Source organism: Cavia porcellus, unplaced genomic scaffold (genome assembly GCF_034190915.1).
Source record: "Cavia porcellus strain 051 isolate PalLab524CR breed Dunkin Hartley unplaced genomic scaffold, mCavPor4.1 scaffold_1, whole genome shotgun sequence".
In the NCBI taxonomy this organism is placed as follows: Eukaryota; Metazoa; Chordata; class Mammalia; order Rodentia; family Caviidae; genus Cavia; species Cavia porcellus.
In genome coordinates, this window is record NW_026947484.1 from 241,912,214 (window position 1) to 241,925,902 (window position 13,689).

Genomic DNA, 13,689 nt, shown 5'->3' on the forward strand with positions numbered 1-13,689 from the left:
AGTTATACATGAAAAAAATTATCAAATAGCTAGATTTCTGTTTTTACAGTAGGATATATGAGACTAATAAATAATTTCAAGTTTTGAGGGGCCTAAAATTAATAAAAAGAACAAAGCTACAGAATCACACCTGGTTTCTGTGGACTAGAATCTCTGGGATGGCCAAATATTGCAGCTATTTCATCATCAAAGCTCAAGCGTGGCATTTTTAAGCCTCCTAAGCAGACTTAGCGAAGCAGCACGGTGGTGTGATGTAAATCCTGTCCTGGAGCAGTTGTGCGCTCCGTCTGGGGAAATGGGAGAGTTACAGAGGTAGCTGCCCCCCTCCAGCAGGAGAGCTCCCCCAGCACACACTGCAGGCTTCACTTCTTCTCCAGCAAAGCTTTGCTCTGCATTGTCTGGGTTTTCCTCTGGGCATCAGGCCTGCAGGAAGCAGGACGGAGCAGGCCCTGTGAGCACCTCCCGGACACCTCCTTTTCCAGCTCCTCCGTGGCCCTGAGGCTGTAACAGCAGACCAAAGTGGAGCACTGGTAGCCAAGAGATACTTCACTTTTATTCAAATGGCTTATGCTCCATAAATACGTGAAGCTATATTTTCAGACATCAAAGAATATGGCAAATGTGTCTTTTCTCAGCATCATTTAATATGTGACAGCTTACTCCTAAGAGATTTTACTATCTAAATATACTCTTTATTGTGGTGTTTCTATCCATTAGGGGAGTTTTTTTCTTTTTTCAAAATCTTCTGTCAGCATACAATCTTAAACTCATTTTTTAAAGCCTAGAATTATTATTTTTTGTTACTGACAAGATAGGAAATAATTCTTTGAACACATTACATTTGAGAACCATACATTTGTTCAATGCCCAGGAGTGAGACACTTTTGAAAAATAGCATACTTAGCGAGAGCACATTCCAGAAGTAATGTGAAAGGCAGCGCTCAGAGCAGTTACACAGCTCTTCATCACGCTCGGGCTCACAGTTTGAAAGCCTGTCTTTACGAGATCCCTGCCTGTAACTGAGCCTTTCCCACCACCCGTGGCCACAGTAGTGGTCCCAGGTTGTTCCCTGGTGCATCCTTTGCACCGAGAATCTCTCTGGACTGAGATTACCCAGAGATGCTGTTCACCTCATCTCAGTTTTCCCAGGGCCAAGTTTAGTGCCTCGCCGCTAGCAAATACGTAGCAAATTCTTGTGGGAAAAGAAGAGAGAAGAGAGATATTCACACTTTTCTTCTACTTGAGGCTGGTCTAAAAACTAAAGCAAGTGCGAGTAGGGACATCCCAGAAGGACAATCCTCAGTGGTCCTCAGTGCCTACAATGGAGTGCTGGACCCTCTGCAGCCCATGTTCCCTGAGCAAAGCTTCGTATTCCAAGAAACTCACTGAGAATAATTTAAGACCATCTTCTAATGTCAGGACTTCTCAGCCATAAGCAGCTCTGATGAGCTGGACTCACCGACCTAAAGTGAACCATCTCAAACATTGTGTTCACCCCACTGGGTTTTAGACACTAAAGCATGTCATGCCATGTCAAAAATTCTCCAGGTGATCCTTCCTTACAAGATTTTGAAAAACACTTTTACGTTTAAAATTGAATTTGCTACTTGCAAAGCACATTTTTCTGCTAAAGCCTCGGACTCAAGTTCCCTGGATTTAGAGGTGTATATTCTTGCTTCCTCTATTATTTTTAATTAATTGTATTTATTACAGAGTCATTGAGTTAAAGTTGGTCTTGAATTAGCATCTACTGAGTACCTATCACAGTCCACAATGCGCTCACCTCTCAGCCAAGCTCCAGAGGCTTTCCTGGGGTTCACATCCCCTCTTGTCTTCCCTCCCTCTCCCACCCTCCAGCTCTTTCTTATCCTTCATCCTAAGCTCAGATCTCACTGCTTTAGGAAAGCCTCCTCCACTATGCCCTGCTCATTACCTCACCCGAGATAGAGAGAGCTTCCTCTTCACGTATTTCCCCAAGACGCTGCTTCTAACAGAGAGCCTGAAACACCACACTGATTTAAGTTGAACACTGTCTTCTGGGGAGGCCTCAGCTGAATCAGAAAATCAGTGTGCCTTGATTATTATTTGATCCTCAGACCTAATGCAATATTTATCATAGTTGCTAATGTTAACTACAAATCCAGAAGATTAAGCAATGTAGGCTTCCTAACGATAAGTTTAAGGAGATTCTCAGCTGACTCAATTGCCCACCAAGTTCAAAATAGATAGCTGATTACCAATTTTGAAGCAGGCCACAGGACTCTATGATTTTCCCTTTGATTATCAATTCCTTGAATGAAGCCATAGGAGTCAGCAAATCACAGTAAAAGGTAAAACTGTAAATTCAGTGGCTATATTGGAATTAAAATTAGTAAATCAGATCTTCACCGGTGAGATTTTACAAGACAGAGCAGAATTTAGACTAACAAATACACTCTTGGTTTCCTTGTAACGAGGGAATACAGGGCTTTCCCAGGGCGGTATTTGTTTGCCCGCTAAGGCTGATTATCAGTGTTATTCCTGACTGTTGATTTTGGTACCAAAGGAAGGAAAAGCTAGAAAGCGCTCATTACTGTAGAGAGGAGGAGGCATGCAGGAAATGAAGCCAGAACAGGTGTCCAAGGCAGGCATCAGCTGGCCAGGCCACCAAGACCAGAGAACGGCTGGTTAAACGGTGCCTGACAATGGTTCTGGTCCGATACCTCTGCCTGAGACCGTGCATGACCCTTGGTCCTGCTCCGCACAGCGACTCCTGGGAGCGCTGCGGTATTTAAGGGCTGAACCTATATAGATAAATGGAAGCACGTCCAGTAAAGTCGGAAAATGAATTGCATGAGTAAGTGCAAAGACGGTAACTTAGATTGACACAAGATCTTAAAGTTATTTTTATCTTAAACTATGAAATACTCCAACTATCAACTAACCACAAAGGCAACTTGAGCCAGCAGGCTTCTAGGGCAGAATCTAAGCTTGCCGTTGGGCGGTGAGGGGAGACAGGTGGTGTCACCCCTGAGGAAAGCCGGGGCTGCCTGGGGTTTGCCTGCCCCTCATCCGCTGTCTCCTAGAGGGACCTCCATACGGGTCCACAAAGCGCCTTCTAAGGTCCCTGGTCAGAACCTTGAGGGCACTGGTGACCTGTGAGCCTTGTGTGAAGGAGTCTAGGCTTTTAATCCGGAGGTCAGGCTGTGGAGGGCTGTGACGCCGGCTCACCAGGACTGAAGTGCACCTGGAACTGACTTTTTCTTGTGACTTGGGGGAGCTAAGTCACAAAGAATGCAGCTTTTACTTGGGGAAGAGAACTTCCTGGGAGCAATGCCCCGGAGCTGAGTGTAGGGACAGAGGAGCTAAGGGCCAGGAAGGCTGCCAGCGGCCACCCCAGAAGGGATGATCGGAGGGCCCTGAATCCAGGGAGAAGGTTGGGCTACACAGCCTAGAGATCCGCGCAGCACTGCCATTTCTTTGACTTGGTTGATGCTTGGAGCTGAGTAGTCTGTCTCAGAGTAATGGCTCCTGCTCAGCCCCCTTTTACAGATAAGGAAAAAACTAAGGTGCCCAAGGACAACTGACTGAGGGGTCACAGAATGTGGGGGGCCAGTGGGAGAGGAGCCCAGATTTCATTGGCCCTTCCAATTTCGTTTCTGCTTACCTTGATGCTTCCAAACTGAATGTGGTCAGTGGTTGAGCTCTCTCCTCCTGTGCTGGGACCTCACCATGGGACACTCCAGCACTAGGTTACATCTGCCTCCTGGTTTTTATTTTGAGATAGAATCTTGCTAAGTTATCTAGCCAGGACTTAAACTTGTGATCCTCCTACCTCAGCCTCCCTCAAGGCAGTGATTACAGGCAAAATGGTTGATCCACTCTGAATATAATCTTACATGGTAAATTTTTACTTAAACATTGAATTACTGGGAAAGTAGTTATGCAGGAAAATAGTAGACAATAATCCTCAGGTTTCCTTTTTGCATTCTTGAACCATTGTCTAGGTGCTCTTCTCCAGACAAGTCCTAGAAATACAAAATTAAATAAAATACCACCTCTTTCTGAGGTGTTCATAATCCCAGTGTTATGCATGGTGAAAGAAGGGAATTGCAAAGCCTGTGCAGAAGGTTAGAGAAGGCCTCACAGGAGAGGAGACCCCAGAGGGAAGTGTGCAGGGGAGACCCAGAGAACAGCACCCTAAGGCACAGAGACCTGAAAGCATTTGAAGGGCCAGAGAGGCTGGTGGGGTTGAAGGAAGTGCACCCCCGGAAGTGGCAGAGAATTAGACCATGGCTGGGAACCGGGCTTAGGAATTCAGTATTGACCCAGAAGCAAAGGCCCAGCCCCACTCATGTTCTAAGAGGGTCACTTTGGAAGCTGAGCTGAAGACAGTGTCTTGGGGACAATGGAAAGCCCAGCTTCAGAAGTCGGTCCTACTAGCAAAGCGCAAACTTAGTTTCCTTGTTGGTTCACGGAGTCTCTTTCCAACTTCCTAAAATCCCAGCATTCGTATTGCTTGGAAACACTCGAAGAGAGAAAAGTGGAAGCCTTAGGAATTCTTGGTTCCTTTTGCTTGTTTCAAGTGGCAGTAAACTTTGGCCATTCAAGATGATGTCTTTACAGCTCATGTATCCAAATTCTTCTGGGCCACAGGAAGCCCCCGCAAATGCCTAAGAGACCGATAGATAGTAAATCATTCCTGAAAGTCAAATGTGGAAAACAAGAGGGCAAGTTAATTATACTCTAACTGAAAACAGCATGGAAAATCTTCATCATTATGCTCTTTTAAAATCCTTAATTATGTATACATGTCAGTGTTATATATAAATAGATAGAGATATTCATATTTTAGAATATTAAATAAAACTAACATCACTTCCCACACTGAACATGTTTTTGCACCATGAATATCCAAAATCTACTTCTTTAGCAATTTTAAAATAAAAATTATATCATCATTAGCTATAGTCGCTGTGCCATGCAACACTTTCAGAATTTATCCCTTCCATCTAGTGAAAACTTTGAACCCTTTGAAGAAACCCTTTGCTGCCCTACTCCAAGCCCCAGGCAGCCACCATTCTATCCCCCGCTGTGTGAACTTGACTCCCTCAGACTGTGCACATACCTGAGATCACAGCACTCCCATAGGTGTCGACAGGCAGCGGTGTTCAGTACAATGCATGCTGGAGAAAGTGATTCCTGTCCATTCCATACAGGTACCGTGTCCTTCCAGATTGTACAAAATTGAATGTTGAGTTGTCTAGCTGTGCCATTTTTCATAAAAGTTAATACAAGGAAATGTAAATTTAGTAAAAATACTTCCTTCTGAATCATTCATAGATTATGTTGGACTGTAGAACCATGAAAGAATAAAACCAGTCTTGTATTTTGGAAGGAAAAGTTAATATTTGTCTAAATGGTGTTTTTAAGAGCACGGCAATGTAGAAGAAATCTCTTTAGTCTGATTTTCACAGAAGTGAGAAATAATGTTTTGTCAAGAGCAAAATGTAAACATGAACACAGAGAAACTCAAATACTCATTTTATCTGATTTAAAAGACCAAACTGAACTGTAGGAAGCAGGAAGACCTTTTCAAATGGAAAGGAGAACAAGAGTTGGGGGCGGGGAGAGAGAAGGAAAGCAACTGGATTTACAAAAAGAATTGAAGGAAAAGGAGATACAGAGCTTTTGCAAACCTGGGAAGGAGGAGGCTAGACAGAGGGGAGGGGACACTAAAAAGAGACTGGAGATGTGTTAAGCATCCGCACAAATTCCCCCATGAGTGTGAGCATTATGGGTTATAAAAAACTCTTTAAAGATCAAAGCAAAGAATAACTATGGAATTCATGGGCATAAGCTATTTCCTTGTCCTCTGTGAGCGTTCCAGCTGTTCTTGGGGGAAATCTTACCGATTAATTGTCCTGTTTCCCATGTTGTCCTCAAGCACCTTTGCACACTGCAATGATTTGGTATCTAGAGAATATTTGCTGAGCTAAAGGAAAGAAATGAACTGACTCTTGACTGGCTAATGTTGGCCCAGCACTTCTGAAAGCCGTTTTAATTTGTTAGCCCATTTAATCCTTGTGACAATTATTTGATTCATCCATCCTTTTATTAATACACTTCTTAATGTCACAGGCACTGTACTGGTGTTGGGCACAACACAGCAAGCGATAAGAACCACAGAATTTGGAGAAGGGGAAATAACAAAAATAAGTATGAACCCATGAGGAATACCGAGGAACTGAATTGGTGCAAACATTTACACTAAGTGGGTTTTTGTTTTTAAAGAACTGATATTTTAAGCTATGCTGAAAAATGAAACAAAACCAGCCAGGGGTAGGAAAAAGGCAGACAAAGGCCCCAAGGCCACCTGATTACTAGGAGGAACAATTTGCACTTCTGTTTACAGAGGAGGCCGCTGAAGAAGAGCATCTGTGAGGCATTCCTAGGAAAATAGGTGGGTCTTTGCTTAGGCAAGGAAACGTCACAGAATGTTGAAGATCACCTGGTTTGGGAAGGGTTTGGGGAGCGATGGCAGGAAACAGAGGTGCACGCTGGAGGCGGGAAGGGAGCTGGGAAAGAGGCAGGGAGGAGGGCCCGGCCAGCCTAGTTCCCAGGTCAGTGCACCCTGTGAGGGTGCCCACTGAGGCCTTTCGGACTCCACAGTGCATGTGCTTTCCCAGACAGTTCCATCCGCCCTAAAAGCAGGAGTCCAGGACACAGGGCCCGGGGCGCTCAGCAGAGCTGGTCAGAAGGTGGGTGCCCGCTGATCACCTTGCCTCTCCCCTACCCTACGCGGTGACCTGCCCTCAGAGGGCCTGCCCTTCTTTCTCCATCAATCACTGAGTGCTACTCATTTCTGAGCATCCTCCCTGGCAATCACAGCAGTCCCTGAGTAAGGGAAATAAAGGGCCACAAGTAAGGTGAGGTAACTAAAAAAGGCCGACTTTTTCTCCAAGTTCAGGGAAAAGAGGACCCCAAATGATGACAGGAAACCAAAACTACAAAAGCATCTGGAGTAGCCCACTGTGTCTACGCAGTGCTAGGAGTACATGTAGCTTTCTCTAAACAACCTGAACAGGCGGAAAGGACAGAAGCATTCCACTCACTTTTGCTGTTTTAAATGAAGCGTTCCAAGCACAGCGTGTGGGAGAGTGATTTTGCCCGGCTGGCTTCACAAGCCAGTGGGCAGCGTAAATAGATGGCAAAGTCCTGTGAATTGCATCGCTGCTCACAGGCACCTCACCTTCTCTGTCACTGTCACCTTTACACATAATCACACACTCACCTGGGTCACTGCAACAGATTCCTGCCTTGGACACCAAGTCTTTACCTGACACCTGGATTTAAATGGCAAACAGAGCAATCTGTTCAAAGGCAAGATCAACCATGTTACTCCCCTTCCGGAACTCCGCAGTGCCTTTCAGTGTCTCCTTTGACAAAAGGAGGATCTCCAAGGTGCAGCGAGATTTGACGGTGACTGGATCTTCAATTCGGTCTCCAGCGGCCTGAATTTCTCCCTTTCGATGCTTACTGCCTTCCAGATAAATGCTTAGCCGGGCAATATTTGTCTCCCACAGATGGCCAGGGCTGCTGCTAACCCGGGCATGATGCTTAGTAATTCATGAAGGACTGTAAGTGGAAGGAGACTTGGCTGATGGTCTAGGAATTTTAGTCTCTTTAATACTAGAATCTGAAAACTATGTGTGTAGAATTTTCCACCGCTGTGCACTCGAAAATGAGGGAGAGAATTTGCTCCTCTGTTGTTTAGAACTCAGACTGCCTCTCGCGTGTTTGGATGCCTTCAGGATGGAGGCCCCTGGAGGGAAATAAAACTCAGCTGACAACATGCATGTTTTCCAGAGGCATTCTTCATAGCCACCCTGAACCTGCTTTCTGGGGAGGAGCCCCAAACTGCCAGTAGGTTATGTATGTAGGTTTGTTCTGCCTTCGGCCCCTGAAGATGCAGAATTTCTGACATGTAAGCTGCAGAAACTACTGAGCATCAGCTGAAGCGCGAGCCAGACCTCAGAAAGACGCAGCAACAATGAAGTTAATGCTGCACTGAGCCCAGAATTTATTTCTAGGGTTCTCACACCACGTAACTAACCGACAGATGTGCATTAACACGCTTTCTAGGTTGTCAATATAAATACAAAGGATCTACGCGTAGGGAGTCATCTGCCGTCCACCCTGAAAACGCCTCAGAGCGCAGAGCACGGTGGCTCCTGTGGGCACTCAGGGCGTCCAGGAGGAAAACACAGACTGAACCCAGTCCGAATGACCACGTTACTTCCAAGGCCATCTGTGCAAGGCATCCCCAGAGGCAACAGGAAGCTGCACTGTTCTTTATTACCATCTTAAGAAGTACACTGGCCTTCACCAGGGAGCCCCGAGTTTGAAAAGCAAGAGCAGCAGTTTCCCGAGATGTGGACCAACTCACCTTCGAAACACAAGCGAGTTCTGTCCCTGCGTACACGCTGCCGCAGTGTTTCAGTCCCTCTTTCACTTCACACGAGCATGCCAGGGCTCCTGAGCGCTGGGCCCATGAACGCGCTGGGTGTTTATCAGACTGGGATTTCTCTTCCCTTTTTTTAAATTTAAAAAACAAAACAGGGAAAAGGATAGAAATGAAACGGAATTTCCAAAAAATAGTAGGAAAGTAGCACTAGTTAGCAAATTACATATTGTTATCTTAGAGGTAGTTGCTCAGGTTATAAGATTTAGGCATAAAAAGTGATCAAGCACGCAAGGAAAGCACTGACTGGTCTTACTGATGAACTAACAGAGATCAGCAGTACAGTTACCTGTCACATATATATGTATATATGCACACACGTGTCTGTACCCCTGTATACGTTTTCTCCTCCCCCTCTCAGTTGTGTTTTCCTCTTCAGCACTTTCTTTCCCTTTCGTTATCACAATATCTATTGTACGGTTTGGATCTGGTTACTCTCTCAATTTTTTTTTAATACTAAGGAGACAATACAATATTTACACAAAAAACTAGGATTGGAAGACCCATTCAATCCAGTTATTCCCCTTTGAGTATTTTCCAGAAGAACTGGAAACATCATGCCACAGCAATACATGTACACCAATGTTTGTAGCAGCACAATTTGTAATAGTTACATCCTGGGAACAACCCAAACGCCCATCAGCTAAGGAATGGATAGAAAAGATGTGATGTTTTATATAATGGAGTACTACTCAGCTATAAACAAGGATAATTTTGAGGCTTTTAGAGATAAATGGAGACAACTTGAAACCATACTCAGAAGTGAAGTAAATCAAACTCATTCATCATACTGTAAACATCACACTGAATGAGATTTCTAGTTTTACTCATTTTTTAGAATTGTATTTGGCTAGTTTATGGAAACCTGCTTATTTTTTAAAAATCTCAGGAGTAGTTTTTCAGGATAAGGCAAGATCAGTGTGTGAAGGAAAAAGCGGCTTGCATGGCTTCATGGGAGCTTGAAATCTTTAACTTTCTTCTGGACTGAGACGGCAACTCTCAGTCTCCTAAATGTCTCACTAGATTACTGTGACTCTTGTGCCCAGAGCCAGGCGAATTAACTTTCTTTTGCAAAATAAATTATTTTTCAATTCAATGCTTCACCATTTTCTTTATGATTCTGGGAACTCAATATTGAACTTAACTTTGGAAAAGCATTTTGTCAGAAATTTTCAAGTGCTTAGGTTTTCAGGCATTGCAAGCCCATAGCTGTTTGTTTCTCTGAGCCACGCGGCCAGGGCCAGTAAGAAGCCCATGGGACACCTCCCGCTTGCTCCACTCCTGCGCCCCTCCAAACAGCAGCTGCCCACAAGAGACTGCAGGGGAGATGGGGCGAAGGAGCTCATTGCGCACCCCATCACAAGCAGGGCCTCCCTTCCTCATGGGGCTTTAAAAGGCTCCACTGTTGGACTCACAGGGGGCTGCATCACCACCCCTCATCCCCCTGTGCATCCCATCTTGCTTGGTTTCACTAGAGCCCAAGCGTCATTTCTGGGGCCAGAGTCCAGGGTGCAGAGAGCATTCATAGGAAAGGCAAGCCACAAACAGCTTCTTAGTTGACCCTCATTAAAACACTGACTTGCCTGTAAAAACAGAACAAGAGGAAGTTAGGGGAGGAAGGAGAGCCGGAGGGGTGTCTCCTGTACCTGAAATGTATCAGTGAGGCATAATCCCAGGGAGGAGAAGAGAGGAAAAAGGCAAAGAGCAAACATAAAATTCAGGCTGCCACCTCTGCAAGCTGATTCACAGCCTCAAGATGCCACGAAGCTCTGAAAAGTGCTCCAGTGAGAGGAACGTACTCACCAGATCCACCGAAGTCCAATCAGTGGTGGGAATCTCAGTCAGCTATGGGATGCTATAATAGAATGCCTGAGGCTGCTGCATTTAAATAAAAAGAAATGTATTTTCCCATATTTCTGTCAGCTGGAAAGTCCAAGATCAACATCCTTCGATAATCACAACTGCTAGAACCCTTCAGATGGGGAAGTATAATGCCAGCTCAGGAGGCTCAGCTCCTTTGCAAAGTGCCTCAGGCCAGCCCCAGACCACTCTTTGCTCCAGGGCCCAGCCCATGCATACCTGCAGCAGCCTCCTCCTCCACCCTAGCTTTGCCGTTCTTGGGCAGCACAGTGGTGTCACAGAGCCCTGTTTGACGTGACTGTGTCTATGATTGTGAATCCATCATTTACTACCTTTGTGTCTTTGTTCAAGTTATCCAAACTCTGAAATAATCTTTCTTCCTTGAAAACTGAACATAACAGTAACCTCATGGTATTATCATGAAAATAAATGTAAGAGTCTGTGAATTTCCTGGTACATAGTAGCTGCCTGAAAAATCGAGGTTTCTATTCTAGTTTTTAACCACTTTACTAAGGTTTAAATGATGCCTAAAAGCTGTCGTTACCGCAAGCAGTGTAATGAGTGTGGAGCTGAGGACACACCAAAACCTGTCATCAGTATATCCATCACCTCCAAAGGCTTCTGCTACCATCTTGCTTCATTTATTATTATTTCTGATAAAAATACGATCCACTGTCTTTATGGAATTTTAAGTACACTGAACGGTCCTCTGTGGGAGCTCTGCTGTGCTGTTAGTCCCTAGGATTCACATTCATCTGCAGGCCAAAACTCTGGCTGGGACCACCTGTTTCCACCTTGCCCAGCTGGTGATGACCATTCTAATCCCTGCTCCCATGGGCTTTCTTGTAATCCACAAACGAGCCCCCCAGAGTCCCCAACCTCGAGTCCAAAAATGGGGCAAGACATGTTTTTGTTTTTGTTTTTTTTAAAAAAAAGCATCGCTGATTTATTTTATCCTGGGCCCAGCGACACAGTGCAGTTGGGAGTTTGCAAAAGCTGTGTGTCTCCCTCAAAACTTTCCCGACTTTTTGTAGAGAGCACAGTTTACAAAGTAAGGGGTTATGGGCATGGATCAGGAAACCTGCTAAGGAAATGAAGAAAACCTTTGTTTCCCTTAGCAGAGGACAGAGTAGTCTAGCAGTAATTAACAATCCTTTGTCAGCTTATTTTAGCACCACATCTGTTATTTGTAGAGGGCAACAATGGTTAACACATCAATTAGGTTAGATTCCCAGGGATTTACAATTCTTTACAGAGGGGAGCATTGATTAACATATCAATTATGTCACCAGAGGGGAGAAAAACGCATACAGAACAGTACAGCAGCATTGCAGGTACTTAGGCATAACACAAACATAAGGAAGCTCTTTTTGCTAGTGTACAGCAGGCTTCACCATGTTGGAATCCACACAGAAGTGAGATCAGGCAGTGTTTGTGCTGTGTTTAGTTTGTTTCATTTAACATAATCATTCCCAGGTTTAAGCATGGTTCACAAATGACTCTCCATTGCTTTTATGCCTGATAACACCCCACTGTATGTGGAGCCACGTGTCCTCCACCTGTCAATAGACTGGACTGCTCCCATGTCTCGGCTGTTGTGAGAAGCTGCAGAAACACAAGTGTACCAATAGCACTCTGAAATCTGGATTCTCATTTGGGGGTTACAAACCCAGAAATAGGACTACGGAATTCTGTGCTAGCGTTCTTTGGGTTTTGAGCAAGCTGCACGCCTTCTCCCTGGGTCCACACAGCCACACTTCCTGCCGCTGTGTACAGGCATTCCTTGGTCTCCGACCCTTCCAACACTCACTTCTCTCCTGTTGGGTACAGGCTATCAAGCAGGAAATGCTGGCACCTTTGTGCTTTGCTCTGCACTGCCCTGATGATTAGAACAACTATGGTTGGGAACCTTTTCTTTGGCTATTAGTATGCTTTCTTTAAAGAAATGTCTATTCAGTTCTTTCGGCCATTTTTTAATCAAATAATATTTTTTGCTATTGAGTTTTTGAACTCCTCATGTTTTGGATAGTAAAATTTTATCAGATATATGATTTGTAAATATTTTCTCCTATTCTATACTTCAATTTTTCCTTTAGTTGATTATTTAATTTGCTATGCAGAAACTTTTTCATAAAAACATAATCTAGGTAATGTATTTATGCTTTTATTACCTGTGCTTTGGAAATCATTGAACTGTGAATGCTTTAATACCTTTTTCTATGATTTATCCTATATTTTCTTTATTATTCTGTTACAGTTATCGCTTCTCTCTACCCATCTTGACTTGACAGGCAGTCTATGGTTGATATATGGCATGTTTTCTTATCATCTTTTTTAGCTTTGGTAACACTGCCATGATAGCCAGGTTGATTTTCATAGCATGTAGCAGTTGAGTTCACCAAATACCTACTGATCCTGTGTGTGTGTCAGGAGCTGCAGTGCCCATACAGACAGGGAAAGAGGCTGGTCTGCAGGGTGACTTCAAGGGCCGGAGAGATGGGTGCTGCCCTCTTCACAGTCTTCCTGCTGGTGGCAGATGCTAAGCCTTCCGCAGCCCTGGGGACGTTCTTTCCCCCAAGTGCAGTTTCCCCTGGTACAGCCTCGCCCCTGCCACCACCATCAGGTCCTGTCCGCAATGCAGGAACCTGAGAGCATTTGCCTGGAAGAGGGAGTGAGGACGCTGACGACTGAAGGGTGGGGGCAGAGCAAGGAAGCTGGCGGGGTCTTACCATGGTGGTCCTCACCAGCTGTGCCCAAGGGAAAGGCTGCGAGGCCGCTGTCGGGATCTGCACTGCGGGTGAAACAATCACTGACATGAGAATAGAATGCATGGCCTGTGCAATACTCTTTGTAACAGACAGAATGTGTCTCCTCCCTCCCTAACCCTGTGGGATCACATGCAGCCCAGACTTGCCCCAGCAGCTGGTAGGCTGGCTGGCTCCTCTCCCCTCTGTCTCCTTGTCGTGAGTTAGTGACCAGACTCTGTCTAAGTGCCAGCATTCTCCCGGGAGTAAGGCCAGACAGAAACAGGGCAAGAGCTGAGGAGACCTCCTGCCTGCCATGGCCGGGTTTGGTTGTCTGCCAACCTAATTGCCAAAGCTGGTTTCACTAGCATCCAGCTGCTGTCAGTTTCATCGCTGGAAAGCAGGGCTGACATTGACTGCCACAAAACAACAGCCAGCTGATAAACACTCAGGACCAACCCCATTGTCACGGGAAGAACCATGCTGAGTGCTCCAGGAATTCACTTTGACCAGGCAAGCCTTGCACCAGGTGGCCCTGACTCTCCTGAGGAGCAGCAGTGCACACACAGGGCCTCTAGTCCT

At 45.2% G+C, this 13,689-nt stretch overlaps 1 long non-coding RNA gene across 1 annotated transcript; it reads right to left on the minus strand.

The window, feature by feature from the left end:
• Positions 1-2,355: 2,355 nt before the first annotated feature.
• LOC134471919 (uncharacterized) lies at positions 2,356-13,193 on the minus strand. The gene is made up of 4 exons (XR_010041663.1): positions 13,093-13,193; positions 8,429-8,573; positions 5,108-7,804; positions 2,356-4,652 (listed from the first exon to the last, which is right to left on the minus strand). It is a non-coding gene; the product is annotated as an uncharacterized LOC134471919 (long non-coding RNA).
• Between the last annotated feature and the right edge of the window lie 496 nt (positions 13,194-13,689).